We start from the raw sequence: 15,941 nt of genomic DNA on the forward strand, positions 1-15,941 counted from the left end.
GTCCCAGCCCAGACCATGACGCGTTAGACGCGCCATCAGTGTTCAGGACCCAGAGGTCGTATGTTTGGAGAGAAGCGTGGGCCACTGCTTTTTCGACTTCGGACATTATTTTTTCACTGAAGTAGGCGATGAAGTCTGCGAGGACCTGTGACTTTATCATCGTTCGCGGCCAATATGTAATATCGTGCTCACTCAGTTCGATGGCCCATTTGGCCAGCCTGCCCGATAGCTCGGGTTTATGCAAAATGCTTCTTAAGGGGAAAGTTGTGACGAGAATTGGAAATATGGTCTAAGCTTTCGTGAAGCTACGACTAAGGCCATAGCCAGTTTTTTGAGATGAGGGTATCTTGTCTCGGCATCAACTGGTGTTTTGCTAATATAATAGATGGAGGATTGCGTACCTTTATTTTCTTGGAACAGGACCGCGCTCACGGCTACTTCGGACACGGCGAGATAGACGAGGATGGGTTGTCCTGATTCTGGTTTTGAAAGCAACGGTGGCGATGAAAAGTACACCTTTAACTCCTTCAGGGATTGGACGCACTCAGGGGTCCATTGGAGGTCGTTCTCCTTTTTGAGTACGCTGAAGAACTTATGGCACCTATCGAAGGATCGCGAAATGAACCTCGAAAGGGAGCCGATATGGCCAGTCAACCTTTGGACCTATTTTTTGTGGGTCAAGTGCTCTAGTATCCCTTCGATGACTTTGATTTGATCGGGATTGGCCTTGATACCTCGCTGCGACACTAGGAAACCCAAGAATTTTCCCAAGGCCATGCCGAATGCTCATTTTTCGGGGTTCAGTTTCATGTCGTATTGCTTGAGTATGCCGAAGGCTTCTCTCAAGTGGTCAATGTTATCTTTTTTCCTTTTGTATTTGACCAGCATGTCATCTATGTAGACTTCTATCATTTTACTGAGTTGGTCTTTGAACATCTTCGTCACCAACCTTTGGTAAGTTGCCCCCGCATTTTTCAGTCCGAAGGGCATGACCCTCTAGCAGTACGTCCTCTGGTGGGTGATGAAAGTGGTGTTTTCATGGTCCTCTTCCTCCATGAGGATCTGATTATAGCATGAGTAGGCATCCAAGAAGCTTAGTAGCTCATGCCCAGCCGTTGCATCGATGAGTTGGTCGATATGGGGTAATGGAAATGAATCCTTGGGGCAAGCTTTGTTCAGGTTAGTGAAATCTACGCACATCCGCCAATTGTTGTTCTTCTTTTTCACCATGACTACGTTGGCGACCCATTGGGGGGTACTTTGACTCCCTGATGGAGCCATTTTCCAACACGTTTTCCACTTCTTCGTGTACTGCGTCAATAATTACAGAGTTGAACTTATGCCTAACCTGCCTCACCGGAGGGTGGAGTGGATCGACGTTTAATTTGTGCGTGGCAATCTCCTTTGGGATACCTGGCATATCTGCATGGCTAAAAGCAAACAAGTCTGCGTTAGCAGTTAAAAATTCACGAAATTTACCCAGTTCCTGAAGCTTGCAGCCTATGTAAGCTTTCTTGTTGTGGTCGTTGCTGTCTAACTGAACGGGGTTGAGGTCCTCTATGGTCGATCCCATGGCCTCGACCATATCGGGTTCTCTGATGACGTCCTCGCATACCGACCTCGACCTTGTTGATTGCTATGCCTCTTTTTTATATCCTTTGTATGTTGGGTGGCCGTATAGTCTAAGGCGATGCAGTAGCATTCCTGGGATATGCGTTGCTCCCCTTGTATATCGAATATTCCCCATGGAGTTGGGAATTTGATGACTTGGTACAAGTTGGAGGGGATATCTCTCATGGTGTGTATCCATGGTCGCCCTATTATGGCGTTGTATGTTGTGTCCTGGCCCATAACGTGGAATGTGGTTTTCAGAGTGACGCCACCCGCTAGGACGGGGAGTGTGATCTCGCCGGATGGTTGCTCAACTGCATTATTAAAGCCTATTAGTGTGATGCAACGCGATACTATCTTATCTTCAAGTTTCATTTGTTCAAGTACTCGAGGATGGATAATGCATGCACCGCTCCCATCGTCTACTATAATTTGTCTCACATCGGTATCTAAAATTCGTAAACTGATAACAAGAGCATCATAGTGAGGGAAGGCCAAACCGTTGGTATCTGATTTATCGAAGATGATACTTTCTTCGAGTTCATCATACCGTTCATGGGTGATCGATCATTTGAGCTTGTGGATTGTGGTGAACTTCACGCTATTGATGGAGGCGTCATCCCCACCACCGATGATCATGTGGATAGTGCGGGCCTGTGAGGGCGCTTTTGGCGGCCCTTGATGTTGTTCACATCCTTTGGCGAAGTTGGTCCTTCCTTGATCGCTCAGCAACTCTAATTTTCTGGTATTTGGGTCTGACCTCATCTTTTACGGACACTTCACCTTCATTCCAAGCTTCTCTAAGGCGTGGACTATCTCTGTAGGTGACACACAAAAATTGTGAGCGGATAATAAAGAGGGCATACCTCTCTCGTTTCGGTGAGTCCCCCGTTCTCAATCGGGGTGGGCCCTCTTCATGGCGGGATGAAGATGCAGCGGTGGTCCTAACATATATGAGATGTCTTTCCCGGTTAGGTCGTGAGGCCGCGAGATCTTTTCTGTCATCATTTCTTCGATCTTTCCCCATTCTTCCTGCACCGAAGTCAGTCTACTCGGACTTCGGCACAATATGCATTATGTATTTCATCCCAAGTCGTTGGGGGTACTTCATACGCCGACTCAATCACTTTATTGTTGCCCTTGAACCATTTCTACTCAACCCATTTTGGAAAGCTGCAACGGCCATCCCTTCCAATACATTCGATAAGGTCATTCTTACTCGGTTGAATCGGGCGAAGAAGTCCCTCAATACCTCTCATGGTGACTGCTTGATGACGAATATGTCGTTTACTCTCGCCTCTGCCTTTTTGGCCCCAGCATGGGCCGTTACGAACTTTTTAGCCATTTATTCAAATGTTTCGATGGAATGCTCAGGCAGCTGCGAATACCACGTTAATGCTCCTCCAATGAGGGTCTCGCCGAATTGTTTCAGCAAAATGGAGGATACTTGTTCTTTGACGAGGTCATTGCCTTTCACAGCGGTAACATAGTGGGTCACATGGTTCTCGAGGTCGGTCGTGCCGTCATATATTTTCATGTAGGGCGGCATTTTGAAGGTCTTTGGTATGGCATGTGGGGCGGCGGCGTCGCTATATGGATGCTCTACGAACCAACCGACGTCTCTCTTCGACAAGAGCTTGGGAGCTCCCAGTATTTTATCGACCATTTCTTGGTGTTCTCTCATTTGGTCCCGAAGTAGCTTGTTCTCATTTTCCATTTCCTCTATCCTTTTCAGAACGACCGTGAGAGCGTCGTCACCTGCATTGCTAACAACATTGTAAGTAATACTTGTCGTTGCGGGAGGAGGAGGAAGTTGATCATGTTGCTCGTCCACTGGTAGTATAACACAAGTTCTTGCATTTTTGTGGCCGTATCTCGAACGAGCTTATGGAGGACGCTAGTTAGCGTATCAGTTAGCCATGCCACAAGGAGCTTCTTTATTACTGGCGGAACCTCCTCTACCGCGGATGTGGAGGCCGTCTTACCAAGAGATTTTGTGATGCTGCAGTGGGGAGGGGTGACCCACCTCGCCTAGGGGAGGCATTGGGCGTTGTGTCCTCGTCCACTGGTTCAGAGCTCTCATGGATGATGTTCATGAGGTTGGTTGAGAGGTCGCTCATTATTTTTGTTCTTTCTTCTCTGTTACTTGCCATATTAGATCTATGTATGCAGAGAGAGAAAAAAAGATTCTTGTTCTTGTTTTGTTGCTTTTTATTTATGTTAGTGACCGATGTCGGTTGTAGATCCAGAAGAAACTAAAAGAGTTAACTAGATAATCCCCACAGACGGCACCAAATTGTTTGACCAAAAGTATAACTTTCGGCTAAACTATTAAATTTATGTAATAACGGGTTAAATCTAGTTAATGATAATAATTCTAGATGCGAATCTTGAAAACGTGTGTGAGATGGGATAGATCCAAGGAAGTGTTGACAAAGATAAGCACAAAACGTTCATAAAGAATCAGCAATAATGGAGATGTAACTAGCAATAAATGGCATTTAAGTAAATATAAGGAATGATTCACCCAATAAAGGATGGATTGGATGAATGTTCCTCCTGACAATGATGATTGACAGATAAATCCAAGGTTTGCTCGGACTATTCTCGGATCTAGTGTAAAAGTGTGGATAAAATGGGTAAAAATCATGATAAAAATATAGTCTTTGTATCTTTACAAGAGAGAGAATCTTCTTGTGAAAAGTATTCTTATCAAGTGAATATTACCTCTTCTTTTTTCCTCCCCCTCTTTCCTATTTATTTGAGACATGTATCTAACAAACCCTATTAGTATAAGTGCAGAGAATATTCATATTCTCTTTAATATCATATTTCAAAAACTAGCAACTGCTGTTCCGTCAACGATGCTCGACCTCGGCTATTGTTGCCATTTTTACCACGAACCTCGTTGTTCCCTGGCCGACCTCGACTGATTCTTTCCTTAATGCTGCATTATCCTAAATATTTTAGGGTGAATTTTGGCCTATACACAAACTACAATTACTAGGCTCTAAACTATAATGTTTTAAAAATATTCCTATATAATTTATAAGTCGAACTGAAGACGTGAGGGTTACAGACTAGGACTTGCGTCCAACAATCCTGAAGCAAGCCTAGTCTTCATGTGTTCCAATAGATCGGGCGGCCTATGTTTGACAGACCTTAAAATACGATGGGCTGCTAGCTAACGAGCCCATGTTCAACACTGCATGGCTAAGTTAGGCCAAAGCCCATATGGACTTTTGTCCAATTATCGAGAGTCAATTTGATTAAACTTTAAAGTTACAACAAATTAGTTCAACTTAGTAATTTAAAATTAAAATTTAGATATTCAATAATTATAGGAAAAGTACTAGAAGTTACAATTTCTCATATCAATATGATAAAAAATATATTTTAAAATATTAGTCAAACTTCATAGAGTTTGACTCTCGATAAACGAGATATATCATTTAAATTGAAACGGAAGGAGTAGTATTTAGTCATTTCTTCCCACATAAAAAAAAATATAAGGACAAAAATATCCCTATCTACTGAATAACTTTAGAAGTAATCGATATTGGATTTTGGAATTTTAATAAGTGGAACTCTAGCACATTTTACTAGAGTTCGGGAAAACCCTACAAGTAAAACACTTCAAAAACAGAGTTTGAACCCATTTCTCACAAACAAAACCTTGAAATCAATTGCAGCTCGATTTTCACTTCGCTGTCGTATGTGGTATCGATCGCTGCCGCCTGTGTGTTCTTTTTTTTTTTTTTAATCATAACATACCTTTCATTGCTGTCAAAATTGGTGGGAATCACATTCACAACTCATTCCTATTTTTTCCTTGGTCGAAATTTTGCAAAGCAATCCGTGTTCTCTCCCTGAGTTATGTTTCTAATTATTACTTAATTCAAAAAGTTTTTGCACCAGCATATTAAACCAAACAAACACACACAAAGAATATACAAATTTTTCAAAAAACAATGACTTCATCAGCACCCAGCAGCAGAAACATGGCTCTTGGGAAATGGAGACATTAAACCTTAAGCAAAGACTGTACTCAAATTTCAGGAAAGGTTCATGGAGTTCAAAGTAATAAAGTCTTAGAATTCATGATTTTTTCCTGGAGTTCCATTGCATATTTCAAAATAGAAGAACAATTCCAGGAGTTTTAAACTAATTTTTTTTAAATTTGAATAATCGTTCTTGGAGTTTGAATTTCAACATAGTATACTAGGGTCCCACTTATTAAAAGTTTCGAACTCTAGTACCAATTACTGAAATTGTGTTCCATATTTTAGTTGAGAGAAAATACGTCAATTTAGTTGGTCAGTGGCAAAATTGCTATTATAAATTAAAATATGGCTAAACTCTAATAGGTCGGCTTAAAAAGTGGAAAACCCACCTATTTTTTACAAAAGGTTAATGCTCACAGCATATTCACACAAGCTAACAACAACACAGCTAAAATATGCAAAAATAGCATGGACTAGTCAATTTTCGGACTTGTAATTGAAAAATAATCAGCGTTTGCAAAGTCATTGAAAAATAGTCACTATTTTGCTGCAACACGGAAAGTTTCAGCATAATATACTGGAGATTAGTGCACTTGTGTATGAACTTCAAGCATATTATGTTGGAACTCCAATATATTATGCTGGAAGTTCGGATGTAAAAAATTCGAACTCTAGTATATTATGATGGAATATTTTTCGGATTTTGATCAGTATTTTCGTTCAGATTTATCTTTACATGAAAAGTAATTAAATTTTGATTACTTTTGAAATTATGGCTATTTTTCAATTATCACTTGCAAATTTAGCTATTTTTTAATTTCACCCTGAAAATGCGAAACTATTAGGGTGACAAAATCAGTCCAAAAAAATATGACTGACCCAACCCGCTTAAGTTAGTAATGACATGTTCATTTATTAGTTCGGTCCATTTTGACCCGTTCAATTCAGGCCATTTAAAATTCTAGCTAAAATGTAGACTAAATTGATCTATACAAAAACTTATCAAATAATTTTTTTATTTGATATGTTATATATAGCTATAAAGAAAAAAAGTTGTATTAGTTTTGCTTATTTATTAAATAAATAATAAGAAACAAAAAAAAAAAAGTAAAATACTGAGAAGTTCACAAATACACAATTTTAGAAACTCCATTTTATTTGTACCCAAAGTTTAATTCTTTTGTTGTGAATTTAACCACTTTAAAGATATGGAAGTTAGACTTTACAGTCTGAAGTTTGCTTGACATTTTTGTCTTCAGTTAGACTTTGTATTACTCCAAGTTCACTCACATATATATGAAATTTGGCGTTGAAAATTTGGCCTGACAATCCAAAATAATTTTTGTCTCAAGTTAGTCTTTTTTTTTTTTTGGTTTAAAAGACCACATTCTATTAATTAACGATGGAATACAGGGAGCATCTGCTTAGACGCAGTTGTACAAAGGTTGGAACAACACTACTGTTGCTGTTTGCAGGTGGATGGTCAGCACCATGTTGAGCTACTGCTCTATTACAAAAAGGAAGAGAGGATTCTAAGTCTATGTAGATAGGAGTTGGTTGGAAGACGGTTATGGCTTATTAACCAAAGAAATGATTTAATTTTTGGTGGTAAGTAAAGACGACAGATCCAGCCGTGAAGGGTTGGAAATTGACTGGAGTGTGTGAGCGCTTTATAGCATGAATTAACTGTGAATTGGCCTGTTGGCGTAAGGCCCCAAATTATGCAATCTGGACGAATTGAATTGAAAGGCAAATAAGTACTATTTATTTTTTTCATTATGGCTGGTGGTAGCTTAAAGGAGGTGGCTGGTGATGTGCCGTTGCTATTAATGAGTACCTCTTTGATGGTTAATTGGTCCTCTTTATGTTCTAGAGGTTCCTCAATTAATGTACAAATATTCAGGTATGTGGCTAACCAATTGTCTGTCCAAAACTTTATGTAAGTGCCTTGTACGACATGCCAAACTAGCCCTTTTTGGCACGCCTGCCATCCAGTAGTGAGGTTCTTCCAAAGTGAGGTTCTTGTCAATGGTCTCTTATTTATGTTTATGTATTTAGATACGAGTATCGAAGCCCAAAGGGTTTGAGGGTTATGAAATAATCTCCAGGCTGTACTTGCAAATAATGCTTTTTTTTTTCCCTTAAGTTTTTGGGTTCCTAGTCCCCTTTGATCTTTTGGGTTAGTGACATAGTCCCATTTTAGTAAGTGTAGTTTTTTTTAGATGTTGTGCCCCAAAGAATTTTTTTTTGAAATGATTCTAATCGAGTGATTATATAATTTAGGAGAGTTATGAATTGTATTATATGATTGGAGATGGAATTTAAGGGTTGCTTTGATAAGAGTCGTACGCCCTGTCAATGATAGATGGTTTGTTTTCCAACCTGCTAGTCTATTTTTGAAATTGCTGTTAATAAATTGAAAATCCTGCTTTGTGGGTTTTGCATTGAAGATTAGGAATCCTATATATTTTCTAAAAGACTTACCTTCCACCATGTTAAATGATGTGAGGACAAAAATTTTATCTGTTGGCTTTACATATTTTGAGAAGAAAATTTTCGATTTCTTAAAATTAATTTTTTGGCCTCAAATATGAGTAAAGTGGTCAAGTTGGTCTATAAAATCTAGTGGTAGTAATTTTTTAGGCTAATATAATGTCGTCTACAAATTATAAGTGTGATATAAGGGGGGGACTTGGGTTTGAGAGAGATTGGCTTCCATTGATAGTAATCGACAAACATGTTAATGTTTCGTGAAAGCATCTCCATGCACATTATGAAAAGATAGGGAGAGAGGGGGTCTCCTTGCCTAATACCCCTGGTGGGAGTGAAGAAATGTGTTGGGTGCCATTGATAAGTATCGATGTTGTAGGTGTGGCACACACAACATGATGAGGATAATTAAATGGTCAATGAAGTTAAAGTAGGCTAGAGTTTGACGGATAAAAGTCTATTCCAATCTATAAAAAGCTTTTTCAAGGTCAATTTCTAAAAGCATATTAGAGCATTTTGATTTCGAGTTTCAAAAGTGGTGAATCAATTCTTTCACTATGATTGCATTGTCTGCAACTCTACGATTGTTTTTGGAAAGCAGACTGAGTTGGGTGAATAATGTTATCGAGTAAAGGTTTAATACGAATAACTATAATTTTTGTAATGACTTTATAAATGGTATTACATAAACTAATTGGTCTAAATTGGATAGTGGTGGTGGGGCTTTTAATCTTAGGTATTAAGCAAATATATATTTTATTTAATTATTGAGGAATGTGTCCATTCTGAAAAATATCTTTACAGAATTGAAGTACAAAGTGCTTAATTTGAAGCCAATATTTTTGGAAGAATAGGAGGCGTAGACCGTCTGGGCCTGGCAATTTTAAAGCTTGGAAGGAATAAATAGCCTCGATCATTTCTTTGTCAGTGACTGGAGTTACTAGATAGTTCGCTTTTTCCTGGGGAATTGTATTAAAAGAAGCTACTAGGTGCATATATTTAGGCATAGTATGAGACGTAGTATATAATTCTTTGCAATAGTCCACTACTAGATTTTTTAATTCCACATGATCTGTAATCCAATTACCCATATGGTCTTTTGGAGCAATTTTGCGATTGCGTCTCCTTCATTTTAAGGTAGATAAATGAAAAAATCTAGTATTTGCGTTTCCATCATTAAGCCAGTTCACTCGAGATTTCAACTTCCAAAAGTTTTCTTCAAGTTTCAAGATATTGTTAAATTGCATTGAAGATCCTGTTCTAGCATTTGTAAAAAATTACTAGTAGGATAGTTATTAGATTTTTGTATGCCCGCTAAACGTACTTGAATATATTTTTTTGGTGGAAAATATTTTCAAAAGTGTCTTTGTTCAGATTTGGGCAAATTTAGTAAAATCCTCAATAGCTTCTATCAAAGGAGGGTTTGTATTCCATACATGATTGACTAGTGGAGAAAAATCTTGATGGGATAACCACATTGTTTCAAACCTAAAGGTACTAGTTCGTGGAGGAGCATTTGTTTGTAGAGTTAATAGTAACGGACTGTGGTCGGAGTGAATTCTAGGTAAGTGTTGCACATGCGCCTTTGAAAAAATATTAAGCCATTCATAATTGACTACAATTCTATCTAATCTCTCAAGAATCAGGGCACCCCGTCTATGTTTATTAGTCCACGTATATTTACTACCCTTAAACCCTAAATCTAGTAGGTTATAATAATTAAAACAATTTAACATTAAGTCTGCCCTAGGGTTATTTATAGGACAACCTCCAAATTTTTTATTGGAGTATAGTATCTCATTGAAATCACCCCCACTAACCAAGGACCCTTATATGTATCCGCTATAGACATTAAATTTTGCCATAGTAATTTTTTATTATTTAATATGTTACTAGCATATATGCTTGATAATATTAAGGAGTGGCCTTGAGGACATACCTGCACCATACAGTGGATCTCCTGATTTGTGAGGGCAATTTCAGTAACATGTAAAAAATTATTATTCCACATAACCACTATACCTCCTGCTTGGCCTTCCGTTGGAGCTTGTGAAAAGTTAGTGAAATCTAAATCATCTCTTAGCATGGCATGATCAGCAAAGTGTGTTTCTAAGAGAACCACTAGTGCTGGCCTATAATAATTGAGCATCGATCTAAAGTTCCTCCTAAATTCTGGAGACTGTGCACCTCGACAGTTCCAGATGATAAAATTCATAGACTTAGTGCGCGTGGGTAGTGCTAGTGGAGCCTGATGAGTATAACGATCCGATCGGCCGTTTTGAGAGTTGTATCACCGTTCTCCTATTTACTGCTCATTTTATGCTTTATAGTTGCTATGTGACTTGTCGGGATAGTTGGTTCGGGTCCGGAGAGATTTCGGAATGAATCGAGATACTTAGTCTCAAGGTGAAAAGCTTAAGTTGAAAAGGTTGACCAAATATTGACTAATATTTAAACGACTCCGGATTGGAGTTTTGATAGTTCTGTTAGCTCCGTTGGGTGATTTTGGACGGACTTAGGAGTATGTTCGGATTGCGACTTGGAGGTCCGTAGGTGAATTAGGCTTGAAATGGCGAAGTTGGAAATTTATAAGTTTGATCGAGAGTGGACTTTTGGAGTTCCAGGAGTTGGAGTAGGTCCGTGGCGTCATTTGTGACTTGTGTACAAAATTTGAGGTCAATTGAACGTGATTTGCTAGGTTTCTGCATAGTTTGTAGAAGTTGGAATTTTCTTAGTTCAATAGACTTGAATTGGGGTGCGATTTATGTTTTTGATCTTGTTTGATATGATTTGAGGGATCGACTAAGTTCGTATCATGTTTTAGGATTTGTTGGTATAATTGGTTGAGGTCATCGGGGCCTCGGGTGGAGTTCAGAAGGTTAACAAATCGAATTTGGAGTTTGGATGATTGTTGAAGCTCGGAGTCTGCTGGTATAATCGCACCTGTGGAGCTTTGGTTTCAAGTGCGAGCCGGGAGGTGCAGAAGCGGAGTTTGGACTGGGGGCTGTGAAGCGTGGATGACGAAGGATTTCCGTAGGTGCGGGCTCGCGCTTGCGCGTGGGGGATCGCAGAAGCGGATAGGAGCTTGGAGTCACTGGTCTGCAGAAGCGGATAGGCTTGCATAGGTGCGCACCCACAGAAGCGGGATTTGTGATCGCAAAAGTAGTTGGTCGGACCTTAAGTGGCCTCTGCAAATGCGGATGATTGACCGCAAAAGCGGATGTTTGGACCGTATAAGCGAGATAGCTGGGCAGTGTTTAAATCCGAAGGGTTTCATGATTTCTCTCTTTTTGGACTTTGCAAACTCGGTCTAAGGTAAATTTTGAGAGGATTTTCGAGGGGTTTCTTAAGGTACGTCACTTGTGGTTAAATTTACTTAATAATTTTGTTTCCCCACCTAAAATTGTGTGATTTTGAGGTGTAATTTTGGGAGTTGAGGCTAGGAATTTAGAGAGTTTAAATTGGGGATTTGGGTATCGATTTGGTGTCAGATTTTGATAAATTTGGTATGGTTGGACTCTTGGTTGAATGGGCTTCTGAATTTTGTGACTTTTATTAGATTCTGATACGTGGGCTCGGAGGCCGGCTTTTGAGTGGATGTTTTGACTTTTAATTAAAAACTTAGTATTTTCTTAAGGAATCGATTCATTTAGCCTGTGTTGATTGTATCGAATTGTATGTGGCTAGATTCGAGGCATTTGGAGGCTGATTCGCGAGGCAAGGGCGTGTTGGAGTAGAGATTTACACGGTTTGAGGTAAGTAACACTTCTAAGCTTGGTTCTGAGGGTGTGAAACCCTGAATTTTGTATTATGTGATTGGTGTTGAGGTGACGCATATGTTAAATGACGGGCATGTAGGCGTGTACCATAAGAATTGTGACTTGGTCAATTCCATTTAATTGAATAGTTGTTAAATCTTGTTGTTACCCGTATTTTCACCATGTGCTAGATCTATTGAGTTGTAAGTCATGTTAGAAACCCTGCTTAGGCTATATGATGGTACTATTGGGATTTATAGTGGTCGTTCTTTGCTGTAGAACTAATTGCTTAATCTGTCAATTTGTACTCAGTCAGAGTTATAACTTGTATATTATGTCTCAGTCTCTGTTGTCTGTACATGTTATATCATATTATCATTGTGGGATGATTATCATGATTCTGGTAAGCCCGAGAGACTAGAGAGGTTATTGACTGAGTGGGACTGAGGGCCTATTGTGACTGATATTTATGTGATCGGGCTGCCGAACTCTTAGGAAATTTCACATTCTTGTATTCTTGTCGTGTGGATTTGTTGATTCTGGAAGCTAAAGCTTCTATTATTCTATTCTCTCACATATGGTGAGGACACGTGCTACTGGACAGGATGGACAACCACCATTACCACCCGCCAAGGCCAAGAGAGGTCGAGGTCGCGGTAGGGGCAGATGTGCAGCTCGTACAACAGCTAGAGCAGCACCTGCAGATCCACCAGTTTCTCCAGTTCAGGAGTAGGTTCCTGATGTGGTTAAGCTAGTGGGGCCAGCTCAGGCACCAGCTGTGCCCATTGTGATCCTACGCCTTCAGGAGGCTTTGGCTCACATTTTGACGGTGTGCACTAGCCTTGGTCAAGCGGTTTCTATTCAGACTACGTCAACCACTTCTCAGGCCGGGGGAGGTTCTCAGACTCCAGCCGCCCGTACTCCAGAGCGGGTGATGCAGGGACTTCAGATGCCAGGGTATTGCCAGCCCAGCCCGTTGCAGCTGCTCAGGCTCAAGTGGGTCCCGTTATGACTGATGATGAGCAGAGAAGACTTGAGAGGTTTGGGAGACTCAAACCTCCATCATTCAGTGGGGCTGAGTGATCTCGTCCAATTTCACTCCTCAATACAAGGTTATGAAAAGATCGATTGCAATAGTAATACCCAATAAGGGTCGGGATCGATTTCCATAGGGAACAATATATGAGAGTTAGGAGTATATATTATAGTATTGTAATGATCCGACCGATCATTTTAAGCACTTACACTTAGCTCGATTGTTTGAGAGAACGTATGATGTATTATGACTTATGTAAATTGTCAGTTTTGGTTTTTCAGGTTATTTGGAATTGATTTGGAATAATGATTCTCAGCTAGATGCTTTAAATTTGAAATGGTTGACCAGGTTTGATGTTTTAGTATTTGACCTCAGATTAGATTTTTGATGGTTCCGTTAGCTCTGTTGGGTTATTTTGGACTTAAAAGCGCGTTCGGATTGTGATTTGGAGGTCCGTAGTAGAATTTGGCTTGAAATGACGAAAGTTGAAATTTTAGAAAGTTTGACCAGGAGTGGACTATTTCATATCGGGGTCAGATATCGATTTCGGAAGTGGGAGTAGGTCTATAATGTCAAATGTGACTTGTGTGCAAAATGTGAGGTCAATCGGACGTGATTTGATAGGTTTCGACATCGGTTGTGGAAATTTGAAGTTTCAAAAGTCATTGAATTCGAATTGAGGTGTGATTCGTCGTTCCGATATTGTTATGTGTGTTTTGAGGCCTCGAGTAGGTCTGTGCTATGTTATGGGACTTTTTGGTATGTTTGGACATAGTCCCGAAAGGCCCGGGTGAGTTTCGGACAGGTTTCGGGCTGTTTTGATTTCCTTCATTCTTCACTACTGGTTCTGCTAATGTCTGGTGCACCCAGTGTCTTTCGCGAACGCAGACTGAGAGATGTGATCGTGTTAGGGAAAATTGAGGTTGAGTGTTTCTTCATCGCATTCACGAATATGGGTCCGCGTTCGCATAGGTTACTGCAGATCGAGCATCGCGTTCATGTAGGTGTGCATGCGTTCGCATTGTAGAGCTGAGCTGGGCAGGTCTTCATGTCTTCTTAATCGCATTCCCGAGCCTGGGGCCGCGTTCGCGTAGGTTCTTTTCGAGACTGAGTAGTTGGTGCTTCACGATCGCATAGCTTATTACGCGATCGCGTAGTGTATTTTCAAGGGCACTGCATTTTCTTCTTCGCGATCGCGAGGGTATTTCCTAGATCGCGATTCATTGATTCTCTCAGTGATTATAAAGTACTATATTTCGATGGTTTCGACCATTTTTTGCATTTTGGGAGATATGGAGCTCGGATTGAGGCGATTCTTGAAGCAATTTTCATCTTATGAATTGGGGTAAGTGTTCTCTACTTGGTTTTGATTATATTTCATGAATCTATCTTCGATTTTAGCATTTGGTTGATGAATTCTAAAGAGGAAATTGGGGATTTTGGCCTAAAGTTTCATAATATGAATATTTGGGTTTTGAACATCGACTTGGAGTCAGAATTTAGTGAAACTAGTATGGTTGGACTCGTAATTAAATAGGTTATCGGATTTTGTGAGTTTTGTCGGGTTCCGAGGCGCTGGCCCGAGTGCGATTTTTGGCCGGTTTTGGGTTTGAATTAAGGATTTGATCTTTATCATTTGGAATTGTTTCCTTGGGCCTTATTTGATGCATTTGAGTTGCTTTTTGCTAGTTTTGAGCCGTTCAGAGGTAGCTACGCGCGTGAGGGCATTTTTCGAGCATCGATTAGATTGCTCGGTATTTGAATTTTCTTTTTCGAGGTATGTAACTGTTCTAAACTTAGTGCTGAGGGTATGAAATCCCGTAATACGTGTTACATGATCGGTATTGAGGTGACGCACATGCTAGGTGACGGCCGTGTGGGCGTGTACCATGTGAATTGGGACTCTGTTACTTCTATGGCACTGTATAGTGGTCCTACTTTGTTGATATCCATGTTTCCACCATGTGATAAAGTAGTTAAGCTGTCAATCATACTGGATATCATGTTTAGGCATTATGCTGATACTGTTTGGACCCATAGTGGTCGTTTTTTACTGTCATCTCACTGATTTCATTGATATTTCATACTCAGTCATATCCATGCATTCATACCATAACTCAGTCTCAGCTATCATTTATTGATACATCATATCATTGTTGTCGGGCTAGTTTCATGACATTGTGAGCTAGTGAGTGAGATTGGAGAGATTGATGTTTGAGTGAGGCCGAGGGCCTGAGTGAGAGTGATATTTTGGGATCGGGCTGCCCGCCGCAACATATTATTTTGATTATATTTTATGGGATCGGGCTTCACGCCGTGACGATATATTGTTTATGGGATCGGGTTGCATGCTGCAACGATATATTGATTACATTTTATGGGATCGAGCTGCACGCCGCATCGATATATCGCTTGGGCTGAAGGAGCCCCTCTGAAGTCTGCACACCCCTAGTGAGCGCAATCGACTATATATATATATATATATATATATGGATCGGGCTGCACGCCGCATCGGGTATTGTACATCGTTGAGTGATTGAGCGTGCTGAGCATTGAGTATAGTGAAAGAGGATGAGAGATAGTGAGATTGAGTACTATGAGAGTGTGAGTATACGAGCTCATAATCGAGATGCATTGCATTTGATATGCGTACTTGAGATACATGCATAGAGATGCATTTCCTTCTGCTACCCAGTTTTGGGACATTTATGATTTTTCCGGTATCTTGACATGTAGGCATAGAGACGTAAATTCCTCATGCTATCTGAATATGAAACATCTTACTTATTGTTGAAAGGATTTGATAAAAATCACAGTTTTCAAACTTACTCGTATTTTGGCATATTCGGTAAAAGATTTGAGTTTTCACTGAGATACCTATTTTATTACCTGTATCATGCTGTTATGAACTGTTGTGGAATATTGGTATTGTACCCGACCTTGTGTTAGATCGTCACTACTTTCAACCTAAGATTAGGTTTGTTACTTACTGAGTACAGGGGGTCGGTTGTACTCATACTACACTTCTGCAGCTTGTGTGCA

The sequence above is a fragment of the Nicotiana tomentosiformis genome, chromosome 8 (genome assembly GCF_000390325.3).
Source record: "Nicotiana tomentosiformis chromosome 8, ASM39032v3, whole genome shotgun sequence".
Lineage (NCBI taxonomy): Eukaryota > Viridiplantae > Streptophyta > Magnoliopsida > Solanales > Solanaceae > Nicotiana > Nicotiana tomentosiformis.